The following is a 10410-nucleotide window of genomic DNA, read 5'->3' as shown; positions in this document are numbered from 1 at the left end:
TGGTTGTAGCCAGTAAAGACAGCCACATTCCCTTTAAGTAAAATACTACAACTATACAGGCATGTAACACTTTTTAAATATTTCCATCTGACATTTTAAAAGTTACATCTTTTTGGGGAGCTAGGTCAGATTGATGAGAGATTTTCTCATAACACCTCCCCTCTCTCCCTATCAAGGAAGAGACTAGTGCAGCGTGTTCTAGAATCTGACATCATCAAAGGGTGGATAACGATCAAGTGCCTGAGGGTGATGAGTGACCTTCCCTGTGCTGAGGAAGCCTGCATAATGGGCACCCAAGTGAAGGATCCTGCTGAGTACTCAGGGGCTGGTGTTGCTGTCAGGGATGTTAGCCAAGAGCCTCAGCTTCCTGTAAAATGAGGATGATGATGTCCAACAGCTTATAGGACCTTGGTAGGATCCAATGAGATGGTTCATGTTTAGGGCTTGGCATGGGGTCTGGCATACAGTAAGATCAATACATCTTGTTCTTTTTTCTCTTCTCAGCAGAAGTCCCAGCACTTTTCATCTTTCAATCTCACCTCCTTTTCCTGATAATAGAGAGGCAACAAGAACTCAGGGCATGTAATGGGGCTCAACTTCTACTCTCTGCCACAATTTCATCATGATTCCCCCAAAGAGCAGAGCCCCAGGAGCCAGCAGGGGGCAGGGTGGGCATTTCTGGACTGGATTCATTCATAATAAGATCAAAATTTCCAATCCGTAAGTCTCGGGAGCCATCTGCTGATAGATCCGACCAGATGGTATAATTGAGTGTTGCAAGGATTATATTTTATGGTGTTTTTAAAAATTTACTATTATGAGCCAGGTGCAGTGGCTCATGCCTGTAATTCCAGCACTTTGGGAGGCTGAGGCAGGTGGATCACCTGAGGTTGGGAGTTTGAGACCAGCCTGACCAACATGAAGAAACCCCTTCTCTACTTAAAGTACAAAAAATTAGCCAGGCGAGGTGGCGCACGTCTGTAATTGCAGCTACTTGATAGGCTGAGGTGGGAGAATCGTTTGTACCTGGGAGGTGGAGGTTGTGGTGAGCTCAGACTGAGCCATTGCACTCCAGCCTGGGCAACAGTAGCAAAACTCCGTCTCAAAAAAAAGATAAAATAAAATGTATTATTATGGCCGGGCATGGTGTCTCACACCTCTAATCCCAGCACTTTGGGAGGCCAAGGCAGCCTCGGGATTTTGAGACCAGCCTTGCCAACATGGTGAAACCCCGTCTCTACTAAAAATACACAAAATTTGCTGGGAGTGGTGGCATTCGCCTGTAATCCCAGGTATTCAGGAGGCTGAGGCAGGACAATCACTTGAACCCGGGAGGAGAAGGTTGCAATGAGACGAGATCGTGCCACTGCTCTCCAGCCTGGGCGACAGAGCATGAAAAAAAAATTTACTATAGTGTGAATACTATTAGAGTATAAATATTTGTGTTGTAATTTACGTATATGAAAGATTAGAACTTTTAAAGAATGCAACGTGATATTTTAAGAATGGTTAATGGCCAGGTGTGGTGGTTCATGCCTGTATTCCTGGCACTTTGGGAGGCCGAGGTGGGTAGATCACGAGGTCAGGAGTTCCAGACCAGCCTGTCCAACATGATGAAAACCTGTCTCTACGAAAAATACAAAAAATTAGCCTGGCGTGGTGACAGGTGCCTGTAATCCCAGATAGTCAGGAGGCTGAGGCAGGAGAATTGCTTGAACCTGGGAGGCAAAGGTTGCAGTGAGCCGAGAATGCAGCACTGCACTCCAGCCTGGGTGAAAGAGGAAGACTCCGTCTCAAGGAGGGTGAGAAAAAGAATAGTTAACTTGGTTTGAAATGTCAAAACAAATGAGATTTTGAAAACTAATTTTAAAGACACTGAACAATAATCATTTCTTCTTTAAAATGTATTTAGAACAATACAATTTTAGCTTTGAAAGGAAACATTACAGTTTTTAAAAATCTTGAGTTTATTTCATTTTATTTTATTTTGAGACAAGGTCTCACTCTGTCGTCCAGATAGGAGTGCAGTGGCATGATCACGGCTTACTGCAGCCTTGACCTCCTAGGCTCAGGTGATCTCCCTGCCTCCGTCCCCCTGGTAGCTGGAACGACAGGCATGCACCATCATGCCTGGCTTATTTTTGTATTCTTAGTGAAGACCAGGTTTCACCATGTTGCCCAGACTGGTCTTGAAATTCTGGGCTCAAGCAATCCACCTGCCTCGGCCTCCTAAATTGCTGGGAGTGAGCCCTTATAGGCATGAGCCACCGCACCCAGCCTTGAGTTTATTTATTTATTTATTTTGGAGATGGAGTCTCACTCTTTCACCCAGGCTGGAGTGCAGTGGTACGATCTCAGTTCACTGCAACCTCTGCCTCCAGGGTTCGAGCAATTCTCCTGCGTCAGCCTCCAGAGTAGCTGGGATTACAGGCATGCACCACCACACCTGGATAATTTTTGTATTATAATTATTATTATTTTTTAGTAGAGACAGGGTTTGTCATTTTAGTCAGGCTGATCTCGAACCCCTGACCTCAGGTGATCCACCCGCCTCGGCTTCCCAAAATGCTACGACTATAGACGTGAGCCACCACGCCCAGCCTTTTTTCTTCTTTATAGCAGCTTTAGATTCACAGAAAAACTAAGCAGAAACTGCAGAGTTCTCATCTACCTTCTTCCCCCTTCAATACACAGCACCCCCACAGGATCAGCACCCACACCAGCACAGAGCATTCGTCACAACCAATGAGCCACAGGGACACATCATTATCACCCAATGTCCATAGTTCACATGAGGGATCATTGCTGGTTTTGTACATTCTATGGATTTTAACAAAGGGATAATGACATGTATCCACCATTAGAGCATCATGGAGAGTAGTTTTCTTTCCCTAAAAGTCCTCTGTCCTCTTCCCATTCATCCCATTGTCCTCCCAACCCCTCACAACCACTGGGCTTTCTACTATCTCCATAGAAAAAGGCAAATGTCTGACAGGATGAGTCTTTTCAGGTTGCCTTCTTTCACTTGTACAATAACATGCATTTAGGAATCTTTCATGTCTTTTTAAGGCTTCATAATAATTCACTGACTGGATGGATCAGTTTGCTTATCCAGTCACTGACTGAAGGCCAACTTGCTAGCTTCCAGGTTTTGGCGATTATGAATAAGCTGCTGTAAACATCCAGGTGTGCGTTTACTCATTTCATTAAATATCCAGGAGCATGATTACGGAATTGTAGGGGTATGGTATGTTTGACAATGATTTCTTCCTTCTTGACAATCTCACTTGTTCGATATTGCTGCTAAAGGTCAGGAACTTTGTCTCCATCATCCTGTGTTCCCACTGCTGAGCATGGAACGTGGCACTTGGTAGCAAATGCTGTTGACCACGTGATGCATGGAAACGTTTATCATTGGTATAGTCACTAAATTGCTACCTTGGCGACATCAACATTAGCTCACTACCAATAATATAAATAAATTGGATTATGGAAAAAATGGCCCTTGTGATACTGTGGATACTCCATGTGTATCATGAAAGTCCAGCAATTGACCAGGCACAGTGGCTCACATCTGTAATCCCAGCACTTTCAGAGACTAAGGTGGGTGGATCACTTCAGTCAGGAGTTCGAGACCAGTCTGGCCAACATGATGAAACCCTTTCTCTATTAAAGACACAAAAATTAACTAGGGGGTTGAGCCAAGATGGCCGAATAGGAACAGCTCCAGTCTACAGCTCCCGGCATGAACAGTGCAGAAGACGGGTGATTTCTGCATTTCCAACTGAGGTACCAGGTTCATCTCAATGGAGAGTGTCAGAAAGTGGGTGCAGGACAGTGGGTGCAGTGCACCGAGCGTGAGCCAAAGCAGGGCAAGGCATTGCCTCTCCTGGGAAGGGCAAGGGGTCAGGGAATTCCCTTTCTTAGTCAAAGAAAGCGGTGATAGACGGCACCTGGAAATTCGGGTCACTCCCACCCTAATACTGCACTTTTCCAATGGTCTTAGCAAATGGCACACCAGGAGATTTTATCCCATGCCTGGCTCAGAGGGTCCTATGCCCATGGAGCCTCACTTATTGCTAGCACAGCAATCTGAGATCAAACTGCAAGGCAGCAGCAAGGCTGGGTGAGGGGCGCCTGCCATTGCCGAGGCTTGAGTAGGTAGACAAAGCAGCCAGGAGGCTGGAACTGGGTGGAGCCCACTGCAGCTCAAGGAGGCCTGCCTGCCTCTGTAGACTCCACTTCTGGGGGCCGGGCACTGCCAAACAAAAGGCAGCAGAATCCTCTGCAGACTTAAATGTCCCTGTCTGACAGCTTTGAAGAGAGTAGTGGTTCTCCCAGCACGCAGCTGGAGATCTGAGAATGGACAGACTGCCTCCTCAAGTGGGTCCCTGACCCCCGAGTAGCCTAACTGGGAGGCACACCCCAGTAGGGGCAGACTGACACCTCACATGGCCAGGTACTCTCTGAGACAAAATTTCCAGAGGAACGATCAGGCAGCAATATTTGCTGTTCACCAATATTCGCTGTTCTGCAGCCTCTTCTGCTGATACCCAGGCAAACAGGTTCTGGAGTGGACCTCCAGCAAACTCCAACAGACCTGCAGCTGAGGGTCCTGACTGTTAGAAGGAAAACTAACAAGCAGAAAGGACATCCACACCAAAACCCCATCTGTACGTCAGCATCATCAAAGACCAAAGGTAGATAAAACCACAAAGATGGGGAAAAAACAGAGCAGAAAAATGGGAAACTCTAAAAATCAGAGTGCCTCTCCTCCTCCAAAGGAACGCAGCTCCTCACCAGCAATGGAACAAAGCTGGATGGAGAAGGACTTTGATGAGTTGAGAGAAGAAGGCTTCAGATGATCAAACTACTCTGAGCTAAAGGAGGAAGTTCGAACCCATGGCAAAGAAGTCAAAAACCTTGAAAAAAAAATTAGAAGAATGGCTAACTAAAATAACCAATGCAGAGAATTCCTTGAAGGACCTGATGGAGTTGAAAACCATGGCACGAGAACTATGTGACAAATGTACAAGCCTCAGTAGCTGATTCAATCAACTGGAAGAAAGGGTATTAGTGATGGAAGATCAAATGAATGAAATGAAGTGAGAAGAGAAGTTCAGAGAAAAAAGAATAAAAGGAAGTGAACAAAGCCTCCAAGAAATATGGGACTATGTGAAAAGACCAAATCTATATCTGACTGGTGTACCTGAAAGTGATGGGGAGAACGGAACCAAGCTGGAAAACACTCTTCAGGATATTATCCAGCAGAACTTTCCCAATCTAGCAAGGCAGGCCAACATTCAAATTCAGGAAATACACAGAATGCCACAAAGATACTCCTTGAGAAGAGCAACTCCAAGACACATAATTGTCAGATTCACCAAAGTTGAAATGAAGGAAAAAATGTTAAGGGCAGCCAGAGAGAAAGGTTGGGTTACCCACAAAGGGAAGCCCATCAGACTAACAGCGGATCTCTCGGCAGAAACTTTACAAGCCAGAAGAGAGTGGAGGCCAATATTCAACATTCTTAAAGAAAATAATTTTCAACCCATAATTTCATATCCAACCAAACTAAGCTTCATAAGTGAAGGAGAAATAAATTCCTTTACAGACAAGCAAATGCTGAGAGATTTTGTCACCACCAGGCCTGCCCTACAAGAGCTCCTGAAGGAAGCGCTGAACATGGAAAGGAACAACTGGTACCAGCCACTTCAAAAACATGCCAAATTGTAAAGACCGTCGAGGCTAGGAAGAAACTGCATCAACTAACGAGCAAAATAACCAGCTAACATCATAATGACAGGATCAAATTCACACATAACAATATTAACCTAAAATGTAAATGGGCTAAATGCTCCAATTAAAAGACACAGACTGGCAAATTGGATAAAGAGTCAAGACCCATCAGTGTGCTGTATTCAGGAAACCAATCTGACGTGCAGAGACACACATAGGCTCAAAATAAAGGGATGGAGGAAGATCTACCAAGCAAATGGAAAACACAAAAAGGCGGGAGTTGCAATCCTAGTCTTGGATAAAACAGACTTTAAACCAACAAAGATCAAAAGAGACAAAGAAGGCCATTACATCATGGTAAAGGGATCAATTCAACAAGAAGAGCTAACTATCCTAAATATAGATGCACCCAGATTCATAAAGCAAGTCCTTAGAGACCTACAAAGAGACTTAGACTCCCACACAATAATAATGGGAGACTTCAACACCCCACTGTCAACATTAGACACATCAATGAGACAGAAAGTTAACAAGGATATACAAGAATTGAACTCAGCTCTGCACCAAGTGGACCTAATAGACATCTACAGAACTCACCATCCAAAATCAACAGAATATACATTCTTCTCAGCACCACACTGCACTTATTCCAAAAATTGACCACATAGTTGGAAGCAAAGCACTCCTCAGCAAATGTAAGAGAACAGAAATTATAACAAACTGTCTCTCAGGCCACAGTGCAATCAAACTAGAACTCAGGATTAAGAAACTCACTCAGTGTGTGATGTTCCCTTTCCTGTGTCCATGTGTTCTCATTGTTCAATTCCCAGCTATGAGTGAGAACATGCAGTGTTTGGTTTTTTGTGCTTGTGATAGTTTGCTGAGAATGATGGTTTCCAGCTTCATCCATGTCCCTACAAAGGACATGAACTCATCATTTTTTATGGCTGCATAGGATACCATTAGGAGGTATACCTAAGGCTAAATGACGATTTAATGGGTGCAGCACATCAACATGGCACATGTATACATATGTAACAAACCTGCACGTTGTTCACATGTACCCTAAAACTTAAAGCATAATAATAATAATAAAAGAGACTCACTCAAAACCGCTCAACTACTTGGAAATTGAACAACCTGCTCCTGAATGACTACTGGGTACATAACGAAATGAAGACAGAAATAAAGACATTCTTTGAAACCAATGAGAAAAAAGACACAACATACCAGAATCTCTGGGACACATTCAAAGCAGTGTGTAGAGGGAAATTTATAGCACTAAATGCCCACAAGAGAAAGCAGGAAAGATCTAAAATGGACAACCTAACATCACAATTAAAAGAACTAGAGAAGCAAGAGCAAACATATTCAAAAGCTAGTAGAAAGCAAGAAATAGCTAAGATCAGAGCAGACCTGAAGGAAACAGAGACACAAAAAACCCTTCAAAAAATCAATGAATCCAGGAGTTGGTTTTTTGAAAAGATCAACAAAATTGATAGACTGCTAGCAAGACTAATAAAGAAGAAAAGAGAGAAGAATCAAATAGATGCAATAAAAAATGATAAAGGGAATATCACCACGGATCCCACAGAAATACAAACTACCATCAGAGAATACTATAAACACCTCTATGCAAATAAACTAGAAAATCTAGAAGAAATGGATTAATTCCCCGACACATACACCCTCCCATGACTAAACCAGGAAGAAGTTGAATCCCTGAATAGATCCATAACAGGCTCTGAAATTGAGGCAATAATTAATAGCTTACCAACCAAAAAAAGTCCAGGACCAGATGGATTCACAGTCGAATTCTACCAGAGGTACAAGGAGGAGCTGGTACCATTCCTTCTGAAACTATTCCAATCAATAGAAAAAGAGGGAATACTCCCTAACTCATTTTATGAGGCCAGCATCATCCTGATACCAAAGCCTGGCAGAGACACAACAAAAAAAGAGAATTTTAGACCAATATCCCTGATGAACATCGATGCAAAAATCCTCAATAAAATACTGGCAAACTGAATCCAGCAGCACATCAACAAGCTTATCCACCAATATCAAGTCGGCTTCATCCCTGGGATGCAAGTCTGGTTCAGCATGTGAAAATCAATAAACAGAATCCAGCATGTAAATAGAACCAACAACAAAAACCATATGATTATCTCAATAGATGCAGAAAAGACATTGGACAAAATTCAAAATCCTTCATGCTAAAAACTCTCAGTAACTTAGGTATTGATGGGACATATCTCAAGATAATAAGAGCCATCTATGAAAAACCCACAGCCAATATCATACTGAATGGACAAAAATGGGAAGCATTCCCTTTGAAAACTGGCACAAGACAGGGATGCCCTCTCTCACCACTCCTATTCAACAAAGTGTTGAAAGTTCTGGCCAGGGCAATCAGGCAGGAGAAGGAAATAAAGGATATTCAATTAGGAAAAGAAGAAGTCAAATTGTCCCTCTTTGCAGATGACATGATTGTATATCTAGAAAATCCCATCGTCTCAGCCCAAAATCTCCTTAAGCTGATAGGCAACTTCAGCAAAGTCTCAGGATACAAAATCAATGTGCAAAGTCACAAGCATTCTTATACACCAATAATAGACAAACAGAGAGCCAAATCATGAGTGAACTCCCATTCACAATAGCTTCGAAGAGAATAAAATACCTAGGAATCCAACTTACAAGGGATGTGAAGGACCTCTTCAAGGAGAACTACAAACCACTGCTCAATGAAATAAAAGAGGATACAAACAAATGGAAGAACATTCCACGCTCATGGGTAGGAAGAATCAATATCGTGAAAATGGCCATACTGCCCAAGGAAATTTAAAGATTCAATGCCATCCCCATCAAGCTACCAAGGACTTTCCTCACAGAATTGGAAAAAACTACTTTAAAGTTCATATGGAACCAAAAAAGAGCCCATATAGCCAAGTCAATCCTAAGCCAAAAGAATAAAGCTGGAGGCATCATGCTACCTGACTTCAAACTATACTACAAGGCTACAGTAACCAAAACAGCATGGTACTGGTACCAAAACAGAGATATAGACCAATGGAACAGAACAGAGCCCTCAGAAATAATGCCACATATCTACAACCATCTGATCTTTGACAAACCCGACAAAAACAAGCAATGGGGAAACGATTCCCTATTTAATAAATGGTGCTGGGAAAACTGGCTAGCCATATGTAGAAAGCTGAAACTGGATCCCTTCCTTACACCTTATGCAAAAATTAATTCAAGATGGATTAAAGACTTAAACATTAGACCTAAAAACATAAAAACCCTAGAAGAAATCCTAGGCAATACCATTCAGGACATAGGCATGGGCACGGACTTTATGTCTAAAACACCAAAAGCCACGGCAATAAAAGCCAAAATTGACAAATGGGATCTAATTAAACTAAAGTGCTTCTGCACAGAAAAAGAAACTACCATCAGAGTGAACAGGCAACCTACAGAATGGGAGAAAATTTTTGCAATCTACTCATCTGACAAAGGGCTAATATCCAGAATCTATAATGAACTCCAACAAATTTACAAAAAAAAAACAAAACAACCCCATCCAAAAGCAGGTGAAGGATATGAACAGACACTTCTCAAAAGAAGACATTTATGCAGCCAAAAGATACATGAAAAAATGCTCATCATCACATGAAAAAATGCTCATCATCACTGGCCATCAGAGAAATTCAAATCAAAATCACAATGAGATACCATCTCACACCAGTTAGAATGGCGATCATTAAAAAGTCAGGAAACAACAAGTGCTGGAGAGGATGTGGAGAAATAGGAACGCTTTTACACAGTTGGTGGGACTGTAAACTAGTTCAACCATTGTGGAAGTAAGTGTGGCAATTCCTCAGGGATCTAGAACTAGAAATACCATTTGACCCAGCCATCCCGTTACTGGGTATATACCCAAAGGATTATAAATCATGCTGCTATAAAGACACATGCACAAGTATGTTTATTGCGGCACTATTCACAATAGCAAAGACTTAGAACCAACCCAAATGTCCAACAATGATAGACTGGATTAAGAAAATGTGGCACATATACAACATGGAATACTATGCAACCATAAAAAAGATGAGTTCATGTCCTTTGTAGGGACATGGATGAAGCTGAAAACCATCATTCTCAGCAAACTATCGCAAGGACATAAAACCGAACACTGCATATTCTCACTCACAGGTGGGAATTGAACAATGAGAACACAGGGACACAGGAAGGGGAACATCACACACAGGGGCCTGTTGCGGGGTGGGGGGAGGGGGTAGGGATATCATTTGGAGATATACCTAATGTTAAATGGCGAGTTACTAGGTGCAGCACACCAACATGGCACATATATTCATATGTAAGTAACCTGCACATTGTACACATGTACCCTAAAACTTAAAGTATAATAAAAAAAATTAACTAGGCATGGCGGCATGTACCTTAGTCCCAGCTACTGGAGAGGTTGAGGGAGGAGAATTGCTTGAACCCAGGATGTGGAGGTTGCAGTGATTGAAGATCGTGCCACTGCACTCCAGCCTGGGCAACAGAGCGAGATGCCATACCAGAAAAAAAAAAAAAGAGAAAAGAAAAGAAAACAAAAGAAAGTCCAGCACGGTAAGAGGTACATAGAGGTACATGTGGGTGAGC

At 42.5% G+C, this 10410-nt stretch overlaps 1 long non-coding RNA gene across 1 annotated transcript; it reads left to right on the top strand.

Moving 5' to 3' along the window:
• The first annotated feature begins 220 nt into the window (after positions 1–220).
• On the top strand, positions 221–724 carry LOC129143384 (uncharacterized). Its single transcript, XR_008546731.1, has 2 exons — positions 221–411; positions 508–724. It is a non-coding gene; the product is annotated as an uncharacterized LOC129143384 (long non-coding RNA).
• The last annotated feature ends 9686 nt before the right edge of the window (positions 725–10410 follow it).

The sequence above is a fragment of the Pan troglodytes genome, chromosome 1 (assembly GCF_028858775.2).
Source record: "Pan troglodytes isolate AG18354 chromosome 1, NHGRI_mPanTro3-v2.0_pri, whole genome shotgun sequence".
NCBI classification, from domain to species: Eukaryota; Metazoa; Chordata; class Mammalia; order Primates; family Hominidae; genus Pan; species Pan troglodytes.
Note: the sequence above shows the minus strand (reverse complement) of the source record. Positions and strands in the feature narration are given on the sequence as shown.